The 23389-nt window shown below is 38.9% G+C and overlaps 2 long non-coding RNA genes across 5 annotated transcripts in view; one reads left to right on the forward strand and one right to left on the reverse strand.

Moving 5' to 3' along the window:
* LOC141377573 (uncharacterized) overlaps window positions 1-4430 on the forward strand; it is a 29680-nt gene extending 25250 nt beyond the window's left edge. Inside the window, exons 5-6 of one of the 2 annotated variants that reach the window (XR_015478075.1) lie at window positions 255-522; window positions 3724-4430. This is a non-coding gene — a long non-coding RNA (uncharacterized LOC141377573). The remainder of the gene's footprint in view (window positions 1-254; window positions 523-3723) is intronic. The other variant, XR_015478076.1, reaches the window with a different exon arrangement.
* LOC147836973 (uncharacterized) overlaps window positions 1-23389 on the reverse strand; it is a 307385-nt gene that overhangs the window by 129468 nt on the left and 154528 nt on the right. The window lies entirely within an intron of this gene.

The raw sequence follows: 23389 nt of genomic DNA on the forward strand, positions 1-23389 counted from the left end.
TAGAACATGCAAACTCCACACAGAAACACCAACTGATCCAGCCGATGCTCAAACCAGCGACCTGCTTGCTGCTTCACTACTACATCAACTACATTGGCCGTAGTGTATGAATGAGTGTGTATGGGTGTTTCCCAGTACTGGGTTGCAGCTCGAAGAGCATCCGCTGTGTAAAACATACGCTGACTGATCCACACTGTAAAAAGTGACTTGTTACTTTAAAGGATCCGGGTTTACTCCCTTTTTTTGTGCTCCAGTTTGCCACAGGTGTGTGTGCCCTGTCCCGGATCAGGACAAACAGAGCTGTAACACCGTATGGGAATGGCAGGGATTCCTGGAAGTACGGCTAGGGAACTTGAAGCTGTGGAACGAGAGCTGGTCCGCTTCCATGCCTGCTCATGAATATAAATAGAGCCTGGAATGTCATAAATCAGAAACGCTGAGAGACTGATGTGGCCTGGACGCTGTTACTTTCCTAGCTGCTTCTTTACCGCATTTCTGCTTGATTTCACCCTGAAAGATCAGGTAACCGGTGGTGGAAAGAGTACTGAGAAATCACACTCCAGTGAAAGTACCATCGTGTACGCAAACATGTAGTGCAAGTAGACATAGCAGTGGCGCAGTAGGTAGTGCTGTCGCCTCACAGCAAGAAGGTCGCTGGGTCGAACCTCGGCTCAGTTGGTGTTTCTGTGTGGAGTTTGCATGTTCTCCCTGCGTTCGCGTGGGTTTCCTCCGGGTGCTCCGGTTCCCCCCACAGTCCAAACACATGCGGTACAGGTGAATTGGGTAGGCTAAATTGTCCGTAGTGTATGAGTGTGTGTGTGAATGTGTGTCTCCCAGAGATGAATTGCAGCTGGAAGGGCATCCGCTGCGTTAAACCTTGCTAGATAAGTTGGCGGTTCATTCCGCTGTGGCGACCCTGCATTAATAAAGGGACTAAGCCGACAAGAAAATGAATGAACGAATGAATGTAGTGCAAGTAAAAGTATCTGAAATATTATTTATTCATTCATTTTTTTTTCGGCTTAGTTCCTTTATTTATCAGGGGCCGCCACAGCGGAATGAACCGCCAACTTATCCAGCATATGTTTTACACAGCGGATTCCCTTCCAGCTGCAACCCAGAACTGGGAAACACCCATTCACATATTGTAAAGCAATATGGTCTACAACAGGCAGACTGTGTGTGCACCTACTCATTGTCTTCTATGTGTTACTGTCAACATCGCCTGATGTATATCGTTTTGTTTTTTTGCGAGTATGTCAGGAGTCAGCCCCTGAGCTTTTCACTCATCATAGTACACGTGCTGCTGCTGATGTGACAAAAAAAGTGATTTGATTCAAACTCATACATTACGGACAATTTACCTTACCCAACTCCCCTATAGCGCATGTGTTTGGACTGTGGGGGACAACGGAGCACCCGGAGGAAACCCGCGCCAACACAGGCAGAACATGCAAACTCCACACAGAAACACCAACTCAATCAGTCCAGGCTCAAACCAGCGACCTTCTTGCTGTGAGGCGATCATGCTACCCACTGTGCCACTGTGACGCCCTGCTATTATTCATCCCTCAGAGATCCTGTAATATTCAGAAATCTAAATCAACTTGATCCTCATCCAGCACGCTTAGTTCAGGTTTGTTCATCTTGTTTGTCTTCTTTAATCGCTGAACTCATCCATTCTCCATTGTCCTCTGGCTTCATTCCTTCATCACTTAAAAACAGCTCTAACTCCCATACTTAAAAAAACAGGAGCCGATCCAGCGAGATTCTGACAACTTCTGTCCTGTTTTAAATTTATAGTTTATCTCTAATAAAAAAATAGAGGAGAGTGTAACAGCACAGATCTCTCACTGCCTTTCAGATAACAATATATATTAGAAACATTTCAGTCTGGCCTCCGTCCACTTCATAGCACAAAACCACACTTGTCCACATTACTAATGATCTGCTTACCGCAGTAGATTCAGGTCAGCTGACTATTCTCATTTGGCTTTAGTGCACTTAAAAACAAAACAAAACACAGACTGGCCTTCCTCAGAGTAATGGCCACTTGTCTTTTATATATAAGATCACATCTTTCTTATTGCAGTCAGTTTATAAGGCTTTGAAACGTCAGATCTAAGCCACTGGAGTTCCCCAAGGCTCGGTTTTGGGCCCTTTTGTATTTAGCATCTTCTGCATTATTGCCCTTGGACACGGTTTAGGCAACATAGGCTCATTCTAAAAACGTACCCCTATATACATTTCTGAAGATCCCGAGTTATGTAGCCAGGGTTACATATGGCTGCATTTTGTCCTTTTTGCGCTACCAGCTGACCGCTTACCTCCGTATGGACTGATTTCCCACTGTTACCAGTAGTTTGTCGCATACGTAGATGGACTTGTGGCGGAGAAAGGAGTTGACCACGATAAAAGGGTTCGAGTCTGGCAAGAAGATCGGTTCCAGAAAGCAGGTAAGACAAAAACAGAAGTCAAAAATATAATAAAGAAGTAAATAACATTGGGAAATGTGGGAAAAATGTGGGAAAATCTGAAAACATGGTAAAAATCAGGCGAGGGCTTTTCTTCTTCTGGATTGCTTTTGAAAAGACTGTTGGTTGGGGTTAGGGAAGTAGGTGATTGGGTCAATCGGTGCTTTTGAAAACACTGGTGGTTCAACGGAATCTCGCAGAAATTCATAACTTTTTGCTTTAGTGGCTAATTCGTATGAATTTATACGATCTAATTTACTACGATTTGCTTATTACTAGGGCCAGACAGAATCTGCAGACGTTTTTTGCTATTTCTGCGGAGAATTTTGGTAAAAATCTGCGGATTTCTGCGGAATTATTTTGGGAGTATTGAACACAGTATCATAACTAAAACCTTAATATATTAAATAAAAAGTAATAAATTACTGAATAAAAACTGAATAAATTCAGATTTACACATTTACTCAAGTAAATAAACATAATTAATAATGGGCTAAAAATCTGCAGAAATCGGATCACAGATTCCGTGTGGGCCTACTTATTACCCAATGACGATTGTGTTTAGGGGCGGGGTTGGGGGCCATGCCTCCTTTTTTAAATTGTACATTTATTCGTACAAATTAGCCACTAAATTGACAAAAACGTAAAATACTTACGTTTTCTCGGGAGATCAGGCTGGTCGGTTGGGTGTAGGGAAGGAGGATGGTGGATCAATCGATCAGTCATTCAGTCGGCCTCTGGTGGATTCATGAAAACAAAAGCTGCAAAAAAAACATAGCTCCTGGGACGCATTTGGCGCTCTCCAGAAACGTATACAGGGGTACATTATCAGAATGAGCCTGGGTTGTATATTGTGCTATTATTTTATACGGCTTTTATACTTTCTTTTGCTATTTTGTGGGGATTATTTGTTACAATAATCAAATATTAATAATAATAATCATTTCAGCCCCACCCATGCCCCATCTCGTCGCCTATTTTTGATGATCCGGGAGTGATGCATGATTGCCATGGTGTCATGCTGACAAAGTAGTGACGGCTGGCTCCGCCCACTTCTAGATTAATTTGCACTCTTCAACAAGGGCACAAATGCTACATTAACATTTTATAGTCTTTGATTTCTACACAAACAAGTTTCAATTTAGTGTCACGGTGTCTTTAAAAGCGCACACAATTTGTCATTTTCCATAACCGAGCAGCTGTTTCATGCTAAAAACGATCCTCGTGTGTGTATGTTTGTGTGTGTTAGGTGGAGTCGTGTCTCAGGAGGGAAGATCTGCATGATCTGGGTGTGTGTTGGGTCATTTCTCAGTGTGACCGCTGGGTTGATGGGACGTCACTTCACATCCACTCAGCCCATATGGTGCCTCCTTCACGTTTCTCATTCGACAGTGTTTTGCTTCTCACATTTTGCTCCCTTACACACCAAACTCATTACCCTCATTCCTGTTTTTCAAGGGGTTTTCTCACCGACTCTTCCTGTGTTTCTCTGGTTTGTGAATTCTTTATGAATCCTGCTGTTGCTGGATCTTTGCTTTCTTGAGCATGTGTTTTACAGTAACACTATTTATACTAAAACTGTGTTTTTGGCAACACGTTATTTTAAGTCACATTACCTATTATGTACGTACATCACAAAATCAGTACAACATATTGTGTTCATATTTATAAATGTACTTACAGAAATAATTACATGCAAATAATTTAAAAACATATATGGAATACATGTATGTACATAATAAGTACATTGTACCAAATTATTATTTAAATGTACATACATAGTAATTAATGTTACTTAAAATAAAGTGTAAGTATGTTTTTGTATGAAAATCACAATATATTAATAAATCAAGTCACAGAATAAACGTGGGTAATGCTTTGCACTGTAAATGTGGGTCACATTAATTATTATATACAATGTATGTTTAATTTAATTGACTTTTTTAGTGTTTTTTTAAATTTCTTTAAAGTTTTGAATTGCAGTATCTCTACCGATAGCTGTTCATTCTGAAAACTCAGGCTCTTTCTGATATTGTACCCCTGTATACATTTCTGGAGAGCGCCAAATACATCCTAGTAGCTATGTTTTTTTGCAATTTTTGTTTTCGAGAATCCCCCAGAGGGCGCTTTGTACGCTTTGTCATATCTCCGATTTCTCTTACGAGAGCCATTCAACCATTGGACTGACCGACCGATCCCTTACCAACCCCTTCCCTAAACCCAACCGACAGTGTTTTCAAACACAATCCAGAAAAAGAAAAGCCCTCACCTGATTTTTACCACATTTTCAGATTTGACCACATTTTCACCCTGTTATTTACTTATTTTATTTTCTGGCTTTTTTTTTGTCTGCCCGCTTTCTGAAACCAATCTTCACCAGACTCAAACCTCGTTGTCATGGTCCATTCTGCTCTGCGTCTCAAGTCCGCCGACACTGGGGAAACGTGTAACAGTAGGAATCTGTCCATATGGAGGTAAACGGTCAGCTGCTAGCATGAAAAGGAACAGCCCCATAGCATTTGTTTTAAAGACAAAATGCAGCCATGTGTACCTGTGGCTACATAATTCACAATCTCCAGAAATGTATATAGGGGTACATTTACAGAATGAGTCTATGTTGTAACTTTTAATGTTGAAAATTGAACTCTGCAGTTACTTTTATTGCTATTTTAGTAGCTTGATACAATACATGGCATATGAAAGTCCTTAAAAAAAAAAAAAAAACACCAGTCCAGTTAATATACATATTGCTTTAAACTATTAAAAAACTTTTCTACATTAAAAGTTAATGAAGGAGGTATGAAAATTCCATAACATTAACAAATTGACTTAGATTTAGTAACTGATTTAGATCCTGCATCTTTCTGATGATTAGAAGGGCTTGAATAAAAGAATAAGGATAAGAATAAAATAATAAAGAGTCAAAACAAATGGAAGTTTTGTATGTATGTGTGTGTGTGTGTGTGTAAGATTTTTCTCAAATATTTCCCAAATGATGTTGAACAGATTCAGGAGTTGTTCACAGTGTTTCCTCTAATATTTGTTCTTCTGGAAAAAGTCTTATTTGTTTTTTTTTTGGCTAGAATAAAAGCAGTTTTAATTGTTTTAAACCATTTTCAGCTCAATATCATTAGCCTCCTTCAGCAATATTAGTGTTGGATTGTCTCCAGAACAAACCACTGTTATACAATAACTTGCCTAATTACCCTAACTTTACCCTAATTACCCTAGTGAAGCCTTTACATGTCACTTTAAGTCACACCAAATTTCTAATATTCAAATATCTAATAGGCTATGTGCTGTCATAATGGCAAAGATAAAAGAAATCAGTTATTATAAATGAGTTATTAACACTATTATGATTAGAAATGTGCTGAAGAAAATCTCGTCGTTAAACAGAAATTGGGTAAAATTTACAGGGGGGCTCATAATTCTGACTTCAACTGTAAGTAAATACCTGAATGTTATTTTTTCGTAATGTACAGATGAATCATGCTCTTCACAACTCAATAAACGGTTGTATGTTTATATGTGTGAAAATAGGTTATTGAGGTGTGGTTGGCTGCGTTTATATTAGTCTGTGCCCTACAAAGGGCTCAGGTGACCTTATAATCCTACTACAGAGGTTTCACTGGGAGAAACGGAAATGTAACAATGCAACAATGAGATTGTTCGTGGCTTCCTCATACATGAAAGAGCCACGGTTATTCTCAGCCTTAAAAGACCCATTGCTTTCCTTATTTTAAGCCGTGTTTATTTATTGAAAGACTATTTGGAGTATTTTTGGAGTCCATGAAAGGTTGTGGGGACGATGCTGGTTTCGGTCCCACTGCGTTTGTTAGACAGCTGCCATTTGAGTTTTTTTGTGTTTTGCGTTTGTGTGTCTGGATGTGTGTGTTAAACACGTCCTGTAATAGTGGCGAGTTCTGGACTGAAAGAAACAGAGCTTCCTCTGATTACACCAACAACACTTTCATCTCTGCTAACCGGACAGAGGATTACAGGTGCGGACACGAACGCACAATAACACACACAAACACACACACACACACACACACACACACTGAAAGAAAATATTAACTGAATTTCCCATATTATTCACACCTCCTGTGAATATTTATTTCTTTTTCAAATATTTCCCAAATAGGAATTAGTAGAGTTTGTATTCACAAAAGTCTCACTAAAGTTAGTAGTAGAGTATTTGTAGAGTCAGTAGTAGAGTATTTGTAGAGTCAGTAGTAGAGTATTTGTAGAGTCAGTAGTAGAGTATTTGTAGAGTCAGTAGTAGAGTATTTGTAGAGTCAGTAGTAGAGTATTTGTAGAGTCAGTAGTAGAGTATTTGTAGAGTCAGTAGTAGAGTATTTGTAGAGTCAGTAGTAGAGTATTTGTAGAGTCAGTAGTAGATTATTTGTAGAGTCAGTAGTAGAGTATTTGTAGAGTCAGTAGTAGAGTATTTGTAGAGTCAGTAGTAGAGTATTTGTAGAGTCAGTAGTAGAGTATTTGTAGAGTCAGTAGTAGAGTATTTGTAGAGTCAGTAGTAGAGTATTTGTAGAGTCAGTAGTAGAGTATTTGTAGAGTCAGTAGAAGAGTATTTGTAGAGTCAGTAGTAGAGTATTTGTAGAGTCAGTAGTAGAGTATTTGTAGAGTCAGTAGTAGAGTATTTGTAGAGTCAGTAGTAGAGTATTTGTAGAGTCAGTAGTAGAGTATTTGTAGAGTCAGTAGTAGAGTATTTGTAGAGTCAGTAGTAGAGTATTTGTAGAGTCAGTAGTAGAGTATTTGTAGAGTCAGTAGTAGAGTATTTGTAGAGTCAGTAGTAGAGTATTTGTAGAGTCAGTAGTAGAGTATTTGTAGTCAGTAGTAGAGTATTTGTAGAGTCAGTAGTAGAGTATTTGTAGAGTCAGTAGTAGAGTATTTGTAGAGTCAGTAGTAGAGTATTTGTAGTCAGTAGTAGAGTATTTGTAGAGTCAGTAGTAGAGTATTTGTAGAGTCAGTAGTAGAGTATTTGTAGAGTCAGTAGTAGAGTATTTGTAGTCAGTAGTAGAGTATTTGTAGAGTCAGTAGTAGAGTATTTGTAGAGTCAGTAGTAGAGTATTTGTAGAGTCAGTGTTCAGTAGAGTATTTGTAGAGTTAGTAGAGTGGTGGAGCACAGAAGTGTCAGAGAGAGGTAAAGAATGAAACTAAACGCTCCGTCTAAAACGCTCCTTTCAACATCTGGATATTAGAAGGTCTCCTGTAAGGAGGAATGTAGTCCAACATTTCACTTTTGTCTTCTCGCCATGTCGTCTTGGCTTCAGACCTCCAGAACTGACAGGGTTTGGCCTCTTTCCCAGAGAACGAGAGACGAAGAGAAAGAAAGAAAGAGATCTGCCAGAACTTGACCTCTGCAGCCTCCCCGTCTCTTAAGCCTTCATTGCCTTTTTTTTTGCTGCTGCCACAGAAATGGTTACATAATTGTAAAGAACCAGAGCAATTTGTTTGTTTTAGCTTCTCAAAAGCTTCCCACTTCTCTCAGCTGCTTTCAATTGCATGATGTGTTTCCCTGCGGACAGGGTTTCTGTGAAGCCGGCGCTCCATACACAAACCAATGGAGATTTTAATAAAGAAATTCCACATAAGTCAGGCTTTATTCAGCATTATTCAAACCATTCTGTGGAGCCAAGTCAGATAATCCCGGAGAAAAAAAGGATTAAAAGAGTCCTCAAAAATCCAGATGTTGTAAGTCAAACTAGCCAGCTCTTATCTCTGAAATATCTCTCGATTTACATAAATAACAGAGGTTTAAATAGTATAATAAACTTTCATTTATTAAAATGCAGAGTGAACATTTAGAAGGTAAGTGTTCAGAGTATTTGTAGAGCTAGTGTTAATTTTTAGAAGTGCTCACTACAGGGAAACAAGACTCAGCATTAATGTGTGTGTGAGTGTAGTGTGAATATTCATTTTCTTTTCAGCTTAGCCCCTTTATTAATCTGGGGTCGCCACAGAGGAGTTAACCGTCAACTTATTTAGCATATGGTTTATGCAGTGGATGCCCTTCCAGCTGCAACCAATCTCTGGGAAACATCCATGCACACTCATACACTACGGACAACTTAGCCTACCCAATTCACCTGTACCCCATGTCTTTGGACTGAGGGGGAAACCGGAGGAACCCAACGGGAATGCCAACATGGGGAGAACATGCAAACATGCACACAGAAACACCAACTGACCCAGCCGAGGCTCGAACCAGCGACCTTCTTGCTGTGAGGTGACAGCACTACCTACTGCGCCACAGCATTGCCGTTTGTGTATAGTCAGTAATCAGTAAAGATCAGCTTTACCTGTGTGTGTGTGTAATCAGCATGTGAACTGAAACAGGTGTGTGACTGAAGTGCATGGTGGGGTTTGTAGTTCAGTAGAATGTAGAGTTGGTTTACCGTAGAGTATTTGTTAAATTAACTTTCACTTCAAGTATGATTAAGGATTGTGTTGAAATGCTGAACTTGCAGATCGTCCAGGTTTCCATTTAAACCATCACTTTGCCCGTGGCTTGAATGTAAATGTGAGATTAAATTGACACGGTGCTAAAGCTAAACCACCAAACTTCAGCTCAACCCACCCGCAGTGCAGTTTCACCAGCGTTTCTCTCGGTGATCGCTCATTTACGCAGGGATATTGATGAGTTTCACCAGTGCAGTGATAGCGATATTGATGTTCTGGCTGATGTGGAAACACCACGGGCGCCTCTTGAAGACGTGAGCGAGAGCTGGCCGAGATCCAGACGGAGCACAATGGAGGAATGATCACTGACAGAAGAGCTGCAGCGGGGCTTACTGCTGTCAGCAGACCTTCAGCTCTGTCAACACACTCACACACTCTACACACTCTACACACACACACACACTGATACAACAGCTGCAGATCAACACAACACACACTTTGGAAGAAAGATCATAATGCAATTCAAAACATAAATAAAAAGAGGGAAATGCCAATTCACGGATATTTCTTCATTCATTTTCCCTTGGCATAGGCCGTTTATTCATCAGGGCTCGCCACAGAGAAATGAACCATCAACTATTCCAGCATATGTTTTACACAGTGGATACCCTTCCAGTCACAACGCAGTACTGTAAAACACCTTAACTCTTATGGCTGTGCTCACATCAGACGCGCAAATGAATTGTGCTATTAGCGCATAAATAGATGCACATTTTGAGTTTACTCGCTTCATTCACTCGTCAATACATTCACTTCACAATAGATACAAATCAAGTGTATTTGTGTTATTCTAGCCAAAATAAAACAAATCAGACTTCCTCCAGAAGAACAAATATTATCAAACTGTGAAAATGTCTTGAATCTGTTCAACATCATTTGGGAAATATTTAAAAAAATTAAAAGGGGGCGCGAATAATTCTGACTTCAACTATATATATATATATATATATATATATATATATATATATATATATATATATATATATATATATATATATATATATATAAATAATAACGTTTAAATGAGCAATTCATATAAATATTTTAGAGAAAATGTCAGACAGGTGGGTCTTCAAAAATTGATCGGAGAAAGAAGTGGGCCCCGAAAAGATTGAGAACCCCTGAATTAAATTAGAGCCCATTATTTGACATGTTTCACTTGTCTAGAAAATGCTTCTTGATTGAAGAATTTTTACATATTCGGACTAGAAACAAGACAAGCCAGTCAGAAAAGCAATGTTTGAGGTGCAGACTCTACATCTAATGAAAACATGTTTAACCTTATTTTAAGTCAAAGCCACATTGGGCATTGGGCTCTATTTTGACGGCCCATGCGCAAAGCACAAAACGCAGGGCGCAAACGCTTTCAGGGAGTGTGAGAATGCATTTTTGCTAATTTAAGGACGGGAAAATCCGCTTTGTGCTGTGGCGCATGGTCTAAAAGGGTTGAGGTTATTTTCTTAATGAGTTATAGGTGTGTTTTGAGAATAAACATTCGCTATTTACAGGACATAAAGCAAGTGTAAGTGGAAAAACTGAGCATTTCACAAGCAAACAGTTCACAGTTAACAGTTTTTTTTAACAGAAAACGGTTAAACAGAGCATCTATCGCGCAAGAATAAGAGATAATAGATCTACTTTCACTTTCGCTCTTGGATAGGGAAACCTTTACACACAGACATCAATTAGTCTATAAATAATTAATTTAGTTTGTTAAGCACAAATATTCGTTTCAAAACTATTTCTAAATTCAGTTTTAATTTCCAGCAAACGAATAAATGAACAATAATAATGAAGTGTGCTCAAAAACCTGAGTTATATCCTCAAACACATGCTGTGCCCCATATGGTCTAAAACCTGACAGGTGGACAAATCTAAGCTTGTTTTTAATAAAACAAATATAAATATGGATATAATAAATAATACTGCTAATATTAATAACATTATACAAAAGCAAATTGTTATGAATGAACTGAAAAAGCCTCCCGAGATGAAGAAGACATAAAAGCAGTGATTTTTCATATTTATGTAGGCTAGAAAATAATATTTTGTAATATTTTAATCCTTTATATTTATATTCTATATCTATTCTCATTATATCCTATATATATCCTTAATATTTAATTGTTTTCATATGTAAAGATATTTGCCTATTGCTCTCTTGTGTGTATTAAGCAGTGTGTAAGCGAGGCACAACTCTGCGCTGGAGTTTAGACCGGGTTAGTTTTGGTCTAATGAAAAATCTATTATAGTGTCTCAAAATAGCAACGCGCCAGCGGTCCGCCTCAGAACGCTTCCTTTTTAGACCAGAACGCCTATGAGCGCACATATGAGCGCTAATGCATTCGCTATTTAAACAGCATAGTGCAACGCCTCAAAACCACTCTTGCGCCAAGCTGAAACTACCAAAAGACTATTGCGCCGCGCCTTGCGCCACACTGCGCCGGGTGTATGATCGGGCACTAAATGCTCATTTTGAAGGTGAAATCTGAAATTACCCATTGTGTTTCCTCTTGTCCTCATCATTACAATCATCACGATTATTTTAATCTCGTCCTTCATGAGGGTTTGTGCTGTGGAGATGCTGATGTCTGTCGGGCTCTCGCTGGATTATCAGAGGATATAAATCTGTTATCAAAACACAGCGTAGATTAAGATGTCAAAATATGAGCGAAGACGATCTCGCGAAAAGGCGCAGCGCCGCCAAGAACGTGCAGAGAGTGATCAAGACAAAAGAGTGTGACAGAAAGAGTCGAGCAGCGAACGGCCAACAAAAACAGCTGACTTGTTGACAGTGACCTGTATCTGTTTCTGCCGCTCCATAAATCAGATGTCAAACTCGGGCTAAACGCTACACTCCACGCTCTTTTTTTTACGATGAGGGCGACCTGAGGAGTTCTGGGGAAGAATGACAGGCATGCGCTTCGCCCCCCAGGCTTTATTTGTTGTCTTTTATTCCCGGGGTACGCATTAAAGACAGGAAAATGAATATGAGATCGTTTTACATCTCGGGCGTTTCGGTGGCTGGAGCCCCGGCCGTGTGCATATTTCATCTGCTCCTCGGAGGGTGCTGCAGGCCGAGGCTCAGCTGGATCCCGCTTCGGTTTGGAGGTGTTCAAAGTGTTGTAGAGACACTAATCATCAGGGCGAGACGCCGAGACATCCATACTGCGCTTTCATCCTCTTCAGCTGCTGCGTTTCTGATGGCCTCTGTTAACATACAGTACGCCACTGCGTCATGTCGTCTGCAGATTCAAGTCACGGGTGTAGATTTGCTTTTGATATTGGTGAGGACCTCGCTTACATCATCAATGTCTGACAAAAGGTCATTTTTGATAGCCCCTTTGTATACCCCCCCCCACACACTTCTGTTTAAACTAAGAGCAGATTGTTTTCAGCACATCTCTAATCACAATAGTGTTAATAACTCATTTATAATAACCGATTTCTATTATCTTCACCATGATGACAGCACATAATATTAGACTAGATATTCTTCAAGACACTAGTGTTCAGCTTACAGTGACATGTAAAGGCTTCACTAGGGTAATTAGGGTAAAGTTAGGGTAATTAGGCAAGTCATTGTATAACAGTGGTTTGTTCTGGAGACAATCCAACACTAATATTGCTGAAGGGGCCAATAATATTGACCTTAACATGACTTTAAAACAATTAAAATGTGCTTTTATTCTAGCCGAAATAAAACAAATCAGACTTTCTTCAGGAGAACAAACATTAGAGGAAATACTGTGAACAATTCCTGAATCTGCTCAACATCATTTGGGAAATATTTGAAGAAGAAAAGAAAAGCACACGTGGGTCAATTATTTTGACATACACTGTTCTACAAATGCTGGGTTGTTGTGGCACAATGTTGGGTCAAATACAAACAAACTCAACTATTGGGTAAAAAAAGTGTAATTTAAATGTCATCAAAAAAATAACAACCCATAGATGTGTTTGTCTATATATGACCCAATGCTGGGTTATGACAACCCAGCACAGCCTAGACTTATTTATGATGAAATATAAAATAACTTCCTGGAGCAATTAGAAGGAATTTCTGTACACTCCAAACAAAATAAATAAATAAATAAATAAATAAGGGGCGAAGCAGTGGTGCAGTAGGTAGTGCTGTCGCCTCACAGCAAGAAGGTCGCTGGGTCGAGCCTCTGCTCAGTTGGTGTTTCTGTGTGGAGTTTGCATGTTCTCCCTGCGTTCATGTGGGTTTCCTTCGGGTGCTCCGGTTTTAACCACACTCCAAACACATGCGGTACAGGTGAATTGGGTAGGCTAAATTATTTGTAGTGTATGAGTGTGTGTGTGGATGTTTCCCAGAGATGGGTTGCGGCTGGAAGGGCATCCGCTGTGTAAAAACTTGCTGGATAAGTTGGCGGTTCATTCCGCTGTGGTGACCCCGGATTAATAAAGGGACTAAGCTGACAAGAAAATGAATGAATGAATGAATAAATAAATAAATAAAAAACAAAGATCTGGGTTGTTATTACACAATGTTGTGTCCATATTATAAGGACAACCCCAACCTCTCTGGTTAACAAAAGAGGGATTTTTTTATAGACATAAACTGTCAATGGTATATTTTAAAGACAAACCCAACCATTGGGTTAACAAAGTATAATTGAAATGTTACCGAAAAAGTTAACACATTGTTGGGTTTGTCCATATTTGACTCCATTTTGGGTTATGACAACCCAGCATTTTTTGTAGTGAAAAAAAAAATAAATAAAATAAATAATAATAATATTAATAATAATAATAATATTATTACATACACTGGCTTCCCATTACACTGAATAAGTAGCCTAATATTAAATTTTTTTCTGAATTATAACACTCTTCTAAAAAAATGTTGGCTAGTAACTCAATGTTGGATCAGATATGGACAAACCCAACTGTTGGGTTAAAAAAAGTGTCATTACAGGCTGCATTTGTCCATATTTGAGCATTTTAGCATGTAAAAGTGCCTAGTGCAGGTCTAAAAACCTATAATTTACACAATAACTACTGTTCTGATAAATGCTGGGCTGCTGAAGCACAATGTTGGGTCAAATATGGACAAACCCAACCTTTCTGATTAACAAAAGAGAGAATTTCTTTATAGACACAAACCGTCAATGGCATACTATATGGGCAAACCCAACCATCGGGTTAACAAAGTATAATTGAAATGTTGATGAAAAATTAACCCATTGTGTTTGTCCATATTTGACCCTATTTTGGGTTATGACCAGCCAGCATTCTTTTGGAGTGTAAAAAAAACACATAAACTGGCTTCCCATTACACTGAATAAGTAGCATAATATTACATTTTTTCTGCATTATTACACTATTTAAAAACAATGCTGGGTTGTTGTAACTCAATGTTGGGTCAAATATGGACAAACCCATCCTATAAAATGTGTATTTTAAACAGAAGACGTGAAGTAAACGTGATCCATTTTATTATTCAACTTCATGGCAGCATTTTAGTTGTATGTGTGGGTTTTGACGTGCTATATATACAGTTGAAGTCAGAATTATTAGCCCCCCTGAATTATTGGCACCCCTGTTTATTTTTTTCCCCAATTTCTGTTCTGTTCTGGGAAGATTGTTTCAGCACATTTCTAAGCATAATAGTTTTAAAAACTTATTTCTAATCACTGATTTATTTTATCTTTTCCATGATGACAGTAAATAATATTAGACTAGATATTTTTCAAGACACTTCTATACAGCTTAAAGTGACATGTAAAGGATTAACTAGGTTAATAAGGTGAACTAGGCAGGTTAGGGTAATTAGGCAAGTTATTGTATAATGATGGTTTGTTCTGTAGACTATCGAAAAAAAAAATTAGCTTAGAGGGGCCAATTATTTTGTCCCAAAAATGTTTTTTTTTTTTAAATTAATAACTGCTTTTACTCTAGCCAAAATAAAACAAATCAGACTTTCTCCAGAAGAAAAAATATTGTCAGACATACTGTGAACATTTCCTTGCTCTGTTAAAAATCATTTGGGAAATATTTAAAAAAGAAAATAAAAATCAAAAGGGGGCGAATAATTCTGACTTCAACTGTATATGTGCTAATACACAGTTAATATCTTATTAATAGGCAGGTAATAACGCACTGGTTAATAGTGAGAACTGACAGTTAAACTGAAGTGTTGCCATGTTTCTGAGATTCAAACAGAACATGCGAGACTCTGACCTTCAGTCTATAAATCTGTCTGCAGTCCCGCATCACATTCTGTAAGAGTCAATGCTGTCTTCATGAGTGTGTGTGTGTGTGTGTGTGTGCGTGCAGATAAACACACTCTTCACACTTCAGACGTCTCCTAACACCCCATTACCGCCCATATTTCTGTCTCCCGCTCACTGTATGGAGGAAATTCAGCAATCTGTCAGCGGACGCGCATCTCCTGCAGCCACACATCACAGATAGCGGGAATTTATGCGTCTGCGGGGTCAAAGGTCAAGAGGTGTTCCTGCAGCGGTCGACGCTGAGGCCTGTTTACCGCAGAGATGCACTGAATAATTCACGCCAGATTTATGACGGATTATGGAATAACTTCCTGGAGCCATTAGAAGGAATTTCTGTACGCTCCAAACAAATGCTGGGTTGTTGTAGTACAATGTTGGGTCAAATATAGACAAACCCAACTGTTGGGTTAAAAAGTGTCTTTCATGTGTAATTAGATTAAAGAAATGTACAGAAATTGGTGGAAAAAAAATAACCCATCATTGGGTTTGTTCATTTTTGACCCAATTTTGGGTGATGACAACCCAACATTAGGTTTTTAGAGAGTAAAAAATAAAGATAATATTGCATAAACTGACTCTCCCACTGAATAAGGGGAGTAATATTACTCTTTTCCTGTTCTGCAAATGCTGGGTTGTTGTGGCACAATGTTGGGTCAAATACAAACAATAGCTGTGTTTGTCTATATATGACAACTAGTGATGGGAAGTTCGGATCATTTTACTGATTCAGATCTTTGAGTCTCGTTCATTGAGATGAACAAATCTTTTTTCGAGTCATTTCGTTCATTTAGTTCAATTTGCCAAAATAGTACTAAAATGTTATGAATTGCTTCCAAACACATCTACAACTAGCCCGAAAGGTTGATCACACGACAAATAAGTCATAAATAGAATATAAGGAGGAGGAAATAATAATTCAGTGTTGACCTGCTCTTTTGTCTATGAAGGTGTTGTTGTCTCTTTGCTCAGCTCACCTCTTCATGTCTTCAAATGTCAGGGGTTCGTTCACGTTACACTGATGGTCAATTCAATTCTTTTTCCGGCTCTAAACACATATGATTGGCCTGTGAGGAACGAATGACTCAAACCCGATAGAGGACTCGTGAAATGAACGGATTCTGCCTTTCCGTGATGAACGACTCAAAAGACTTGAAATGAACGATACCTGCACAAATGTGCGCACGCGCGGATGAACAAGTCACTCCCTGAGAGGACTCGTAGTTCCCGAGTCATATTGAAGATTCGTTCAAAATGAACGAAATGAATGAATTCATTCGTGAATTCAAAATGAATTCATTCGTTCAAAATGAACGAATCGTTTATGAACGACCCATCACTAATGACAACCCAGCACAAGCCAGACAAAGAGAGATTTGTGATGAAATACAACTGTTGGGTTACTTTTTTACATAGTTGGAAAGGCATTATTGGTTTTGACCCATATGTGAGCATTTGTGGTGTATACAATAGTAGTTATTAGCCCAGTGTTGACCTAAAATAATAATTATGACTGATTACAGATCAGATGTTTAACAGGGACTTTAACAGTACATCAATCAACCTGTTATTACTCTGAGTAATGGCAAATTATACGAATATTTCTGCATTAATAGACTGTTTTTACTAATTATCGTCTAAAATATTTGTAAAAATTAAACTTTGGACAAACCCAACCATTGGGTTAAAAAGGGTTGTTTATATGTAATTGAAAAAATGTATCCACTATTGTTGTTTGTCCATAATTGCATTTTTTTAGATTGTAAAATTATATTAAAGTAGTTATTAGCCTATAGTAGGTTTAAAGAAATAATTTACACAATAATTACAATAATTTTTTTCAGAACTGATTTATCTTTTCTGCATTATTAGACTACTCTACAAATGCTGGGTTGATATAACTCAACGTTGCATCAGATATGCAACTTTCATTCATTCATTCTTTTTTTGGCTTAGTCCCTTTATTAATCAGAATATCATTAATTCACCTTATGGCAACACTTTAGTTTAACATTCTCACTACTGATTTCTCACGACTAGTTAATAAGACATCGGCTGTTTATTAGCACTGAGTATTCAGCATGATCTTATACTACATCCCAACACCTAAACCCAACTATTACCTTAATAACTGATGATAAGCAGCATATTAGGAGATTATTGAGCTAATAGTGGCGGTTCATTCAGCTGTGGCGACCTCAGATTAAAAAGCCGAAAATAAAATGAATGATTGAGCAAATATTCACAGTTAATGGTTTATTAATCGCAAGAATTGCCCTTAAAATAAAGTGTGACAAAAACAAAACAAAACAGTGACAGCCATATTTAACAATAAATCCGAGCTGCCATTAACTCACACTGAAAACTCTGGAGTTAGTTTGAGTAAACACAAGAGAAAGAGAGAGATTTTCCCAGCTCTCATGAATGCAGATGACCCTGGCGATATCAAATATTAAAGCTTTAATTCCTCTGCAGGCTGCCGACTGATGCTCAGCTCAGATAAAGCTGCGAGCGGAGATTAGGTTTCATTTTCTGTGTTGGCTAAATGCTTGGCTGAGAGCTTCTGTCTCGAGATCTGGCCCGACGAGACGAGCTGAGGAACACACGGTTAACATTTGCGCACAGCAATGACCACGTCACAATAGCCCGGATTTAAATCGGTGTACTATATCAGTTCATTTATAAATGTTACTGTTAAAGTAGTGTTTGAATACAGGACAGAAATCAGACTACTTTCTTTCATGATTAACAGATGATCAACGTTAAGTGTTTAATAACCATCACAGGGTCTGAACGAGCACAGAATAATATTTATCAAGCAAAACACATCCCTTCAGTGCACTCTGTAGGGCTCCACTCACTTTCATTCACTGCTTTAAGTGGACTAGATTAGTATGTAGGGTATAGTGAGTGAAGGGTAGAGGGGGGATTTCAGATACAGCCTAAAAACTGTTATAGAAATGTTGTATATCAATGTTTAATAGTAATTAATATAGTTCTTGTGTTACCATAGCAACTACAGAATTACCTCAACAGATCAATTAATATAGTTCTTGTGTTACCATAGCAACTACAGAATTACCTCAACAGATCAATTAATATAGTTCTTGTGTTACCATAGCAACTACAGAATACAGATCAATTACTATAGTTCTTAACAGGGTGGGTTTATCAATCCTTTAGAGCAGGGCTTCCCAAACTTTTCAGCCCAAGACCCCCAAAATGACAATGTTAGTGACTCGCGACCCTCAGTATCCTCTGAGGTGGCTATAAATACAGAAACCTTGCATGCAATGGCGCACACACACAAACACACACACACACACACACACACACACACACACACACACACACACACACACACACACACACACACACACACACACACACCAATAGTCCCAAGTCTATTCTTCATTGGATTTTTTTATTGTATGTCGGTGCTGTAAAATGTGCCAGAAAGTTTAACTTGGTGTTGTAAAATCAATCTGCTGCATCTGACTACTGCGTCTTTAATATAATGTAATTACCCCAGGGGTTGCAATCCAACAGAACTAGTAACTATAAGCTGCTATAGTGACTATATAGTAACTATAAACAACCTTTTAGATAAAATATGGTAATTCTTATGGTTTAATAAAAACAAATAGATTTTTGGAAATCACCAGACGACCCCCCTTCATTGTCCCGCGACCCCTTGGGGGGTCCCGACCCCCACTTTGAGAACCACTGCTTTAAGGGAGACAATCTGTCATTCAGGGCGGAGCTATCAATAATTTAGGGCGGGATCATCAGTCAATTAGGGCGGGGCTAGCACCCATTTAGGGGAGACTATCTGTCATTCAGAGTGGAGCTATCAATCATTTGGGGAGGGGCAGTCATTCCTTTAGGGCATGGCTATAAATTCTTTAGGGAGGAGCTATCAGTCATTTAGGGCGGGGAGATCAATTCTTTAATTAATTCATTTAAATAACGCACAAAACAACAAAAGACAAAATAATGCACAAGTTGTAGTGTTACCATAGCAACTATAGACCCACCACAACAGATCAACTAATATAGTTGTTGTGTTGCCATAGCAACTGTAGAATCACAACAACAGATCAATTACTATAGTTGTGTTGCCATAGCAACTGTAGAATCACCACAACAGATCAATTACTATAGTTGTGTTGCCATAGCAACTATAGAATCACCACAACACATCAATTACTATAGTTGTGTTGCCATAGCAACAGTAGAATCACCACAACAGATCAATTACTATAGTTGTGTTGCCATAGCAACAGTAGAATCACCACAACAGATCAATTACTATAGTTGTCGTGTTACCATAGCAACAATAGACTCACCACAACAGATCAACTAATATAGTTCTTGTGTTGCCATAGCAACAGTAGAATCACCACAACAGATTCAAGTGCTTTACTGCCGTGTGCTTCACGAACACTATATTTACTGAAGTCTTTTTCATGGGTAATTAACAAACGCTCATTAAAGTTTTCAAAGAGATTAAAAACTTAAACATCCCTGCCAGTCAATGTCATTAAAGCACAAGAACAAAAGTCACACACACACACACACATATGTATATATATATATATATATATATATATATATATATATATATATATATATATATATATATAAAAAGGTGTCATGTGACTCCTGCATGATTGGCGGCTCCAGGTGGCGGGAATCTCCTTCAGCTGGTCAATGACTACTTCCTGTTGACAGCTGAAGCTCCTCTCCTACTGACGGCTTCATCCAGATCAATGGCCTGCTTTACGTCACAGCCACGCTTTGCAAATTGCCCATGCTGTTAAAAGGCGAAGGAGGGCCGTTCTAGTGGCCATTTGACTAGATAACAGCTACCGTGACCTCAGAACGGTTCCTTTAGTGTTCAGGACAGCGCCAGCTCTTCCTAATATTTGCTTATGTGCGACACGCTGTCCTGTCTCACGTCAGAATATTGTAAAGAAAAGATCACGGTGTGTGTTATCTGTCCCGAGGCAGAGCAGATCCTGCAGCAGCTCACTCATCCCTCATCATAAACACACACACACACACACACTCCTCTACCTGTGAAATATTAGCGGCCCGCTGACACCGAGCTCTAATGGATCACCTCACACTCCAACACACACCACTTTATTTATGGCTTTTGTCTGTCAGTCACTCTCTCTCTCCACACCTCCGGGGGAGACAGTTGGACGACCCCTGGGCTGTCAGCAGTCTGAGATACACACACACACACACACACACGCACACACACACGCACACACTGGGTTGAACTGTGGGGAAATTTGAAACCGTTTATTAGAAACACTTTGCACCCTTCAAGAACACTGGAGCCATCATAAATAATGACACCAGCCGAGCTACAGACGTGTGTGTGTGTGTGTGTGTGTGTGTGTGACAGATATGGCCAGCATGATTTGAGAAGTGTTAGAGATTTTGATGTCATAAGAGATTTTTTTCCATTGCTTAAGAAGACTCAAACACTGAGATTATCATAAGAGTTCATTGAGGACAACTAAATTAGCCACATTTAGGAGTTTTAATAAAGTCTTAATAACTCGTTTCTCATGTTTTTTTGTCCTTGACATGATGACACAACATAATGTCTCACTAGTTAATCTGCAAGACACTCGTATTCAGTTTAAAGTCGAACTGAAATCAAAATGTAATCGTATTTTTATATGTATATAGACCTGCTTCTCTCCCTCAGATCTACTATACTTCACTTTTGGTCACATGGAATGTCTTTTAGGCGGAGCTATCAGTTATCTGGGGCAGGGCTATCAATCCTTTATGGCGGGACTATAAGTAATTTAGGGCGGAGCTATCAATCATTTAGGGCAGGATTATCAGTCATTTAGGGCGGAGCTATCAATCATTTAGGGTGGGACAATCTGTCATTTAAGGCGGAGCTAATAATATTTTAGGGCGGGACTATCAGTTATTTAAGGCGGAGCTATCAATATTTTAGTGCAAGACTATCAGTTATTTGGGGCGGAGCTATCAAACATTTAGGGTGGAGCAATCTGTCATTCAAGAGAGAGTTATCAATATTTTAGGGCAGGACTATCAGTTATTTAGGATGGAGCTATCAATACTTTATGGTTGGATTATCAATGCTTTCGGCTATCCAACATTTAGGGTGGAGCAATCAATCCTTTAGGGCAGGACTATCAGTCATTTAAGGCAGAGCTATCAATCCTTTAGGGCAAAGCCATTAGTTATTTAGGGTGGGGCAATCTTTCATTTAAGGCGGAGCTATCAATCTATAGGGCAGAACTATCAGTTATTTAAGGCGGAGCTATCAATCCTTTAGGGCAGGACTATTGAACATTTAGAGCAGGACTATCAGTTATTTAAGATGGTGCTATCAAACATTTAGGGCGGGGTAATCTGTCATTTAAGGCGGAGCCATCAATCCTTTAGGGCAGGACTATCAATCCTTTAGGGCAACGCTATCAATCATTTAGTGTGAGGTTATCAGTCTTTTAGGGCAGAGCTATCAATCCTTTAGGGCAGGGCTATCAGTTATTTATGGTGGAGCTATCAAACATTTAGGGTGGGGCAATCTGTCATTTAAGGCGGAGCAATCAATCCTTTATGGCAGGACTATCAGTCATTTAGGGCGGAGCTATCAATCATTTAGGGCGGGACTATTAAACATTTAGGGCAGGACTATCAGTTATTTATGGTGGAGCTATCAAACATTTAGGGCGGGGCAATCTGTCATTTAAGGCGGAGCTATAAATACTTTAGGGCAGGACTATCAATCATTTAGGGTGAGGTTATCCATCTTTTAGGGCTGAGCTATAAATCCTTTAGGGCAGAACTATCAGTTATTTAGGGCGGAGTCATCAATCCTTTAGGGCAGGACTATTGAACATTTAGAGCAGGACTATCAGTTATTTAAGATGGTGCTATCAAACATTTAGGGCGGGGTAATCTGTCATTTAAGGCGGAGCCATCAATCCTTTAGGGCAACGCTCTCAATCATTTAGTGTGAGGTTATCCATCTTTTAGGGCAGAGCTATCAATCCTTTAGGGCAGGGCTATCAGTTATTTATGGTGGAGCTATCAAACATTTAGGGTGGGGCAATCTGTCATTTAAGGCGGAGCAATCAATCCTTTATGGCAGGATTATCAGTCATTTAGGGCGGAGCTATCAATCCTTTAGGGCGGGACTATTAAACATTTAGGGCAGGACTATCAGTTATTTATGGTGGAGCTGTCAAACATTTAGGGCGGGGCAATCTGTCATTTAAGGTGGAGCTATAAATACTTTAGGGCAGGACTATCAATCATTTAGGGTGAGGTTATCCATCTTTTAGGGCTGAACTATAAATCCTTTAGGGCAGGGGTATCAGTTATTTAGGGCAGGGCTATTAGTTATTTAGGGTGGGGAAATCCAATCCTTAGGGTGGTGCTATCAATCACTTAGGGCGAACCTGTAAATCCTTTAGGATGGATTATGAGTCATTTAGGGCGGGGCTAGCAATCATTTAGGGCGAAGCAATCATTCCTTTAGGTTTTGGCTTATGGCTATGGCTATGGTTAAGGTGGAGCTATCAGTTAGTTAGGGTATGACTGTCAATCCTTTAGGGCATGGCTATAAATTCTTTAGGGAGTCACGAAGGCTGGGGAAATCAATTCTTTAATAAATTCTTTTAAATAATGGACAAAATAATGCAGCGCCTTACAGTTTTACTAATTTTAGAACTTTCAATGTACGTCACATTAAGGATCATCGCAACTTCAGTTGCATGCCAACTTCAAAGAGAAATTTAAAGGCTTAACTAAGTTAACAAGGCCAATCATTGAACAACAGAGGTTTATTCTGTAGCCAAAAAATCCTCAAGAGGGCAAAGGTTCGCCAAACTCCCTGTAGGAGACACACACTTTTGCTCTCCTTATGCACCAGACACCAGCTTATAAGCAGCCCATTCTTCTTAGAACACAAACAAATAAATCGGTCCCACTTTATATTAAGTGTCCTTAACTACTATGTACCTACATCAAAAAATAAATACAATAAACTTACTGTGTTCATGAAGTATTTGAGAACACTTGTGGTGCTCTTCAGTTGGGATAGAGGTTGGGTTAGGGACAAGTTTGGTGATGTGGGTAGGTTTAAGGGTGGGTTAAGGTGTAGGGAACGAT

Source organism: Danio rerio, chromosome 2 (assembly GCF_052040795.2).
Source record: "Danio rerio strain M-AB ecotype USA chromosome 2, GRCz13ab, whole genome shotgun sequence".
In the NCBI taxonomy this organism is placed as follows: domain Eukaryota; kingdom Metazoa; phylum Chordata; class Actinopteri; order Cypriniformes; family Danionidae; genus Danio; species Danio rerio.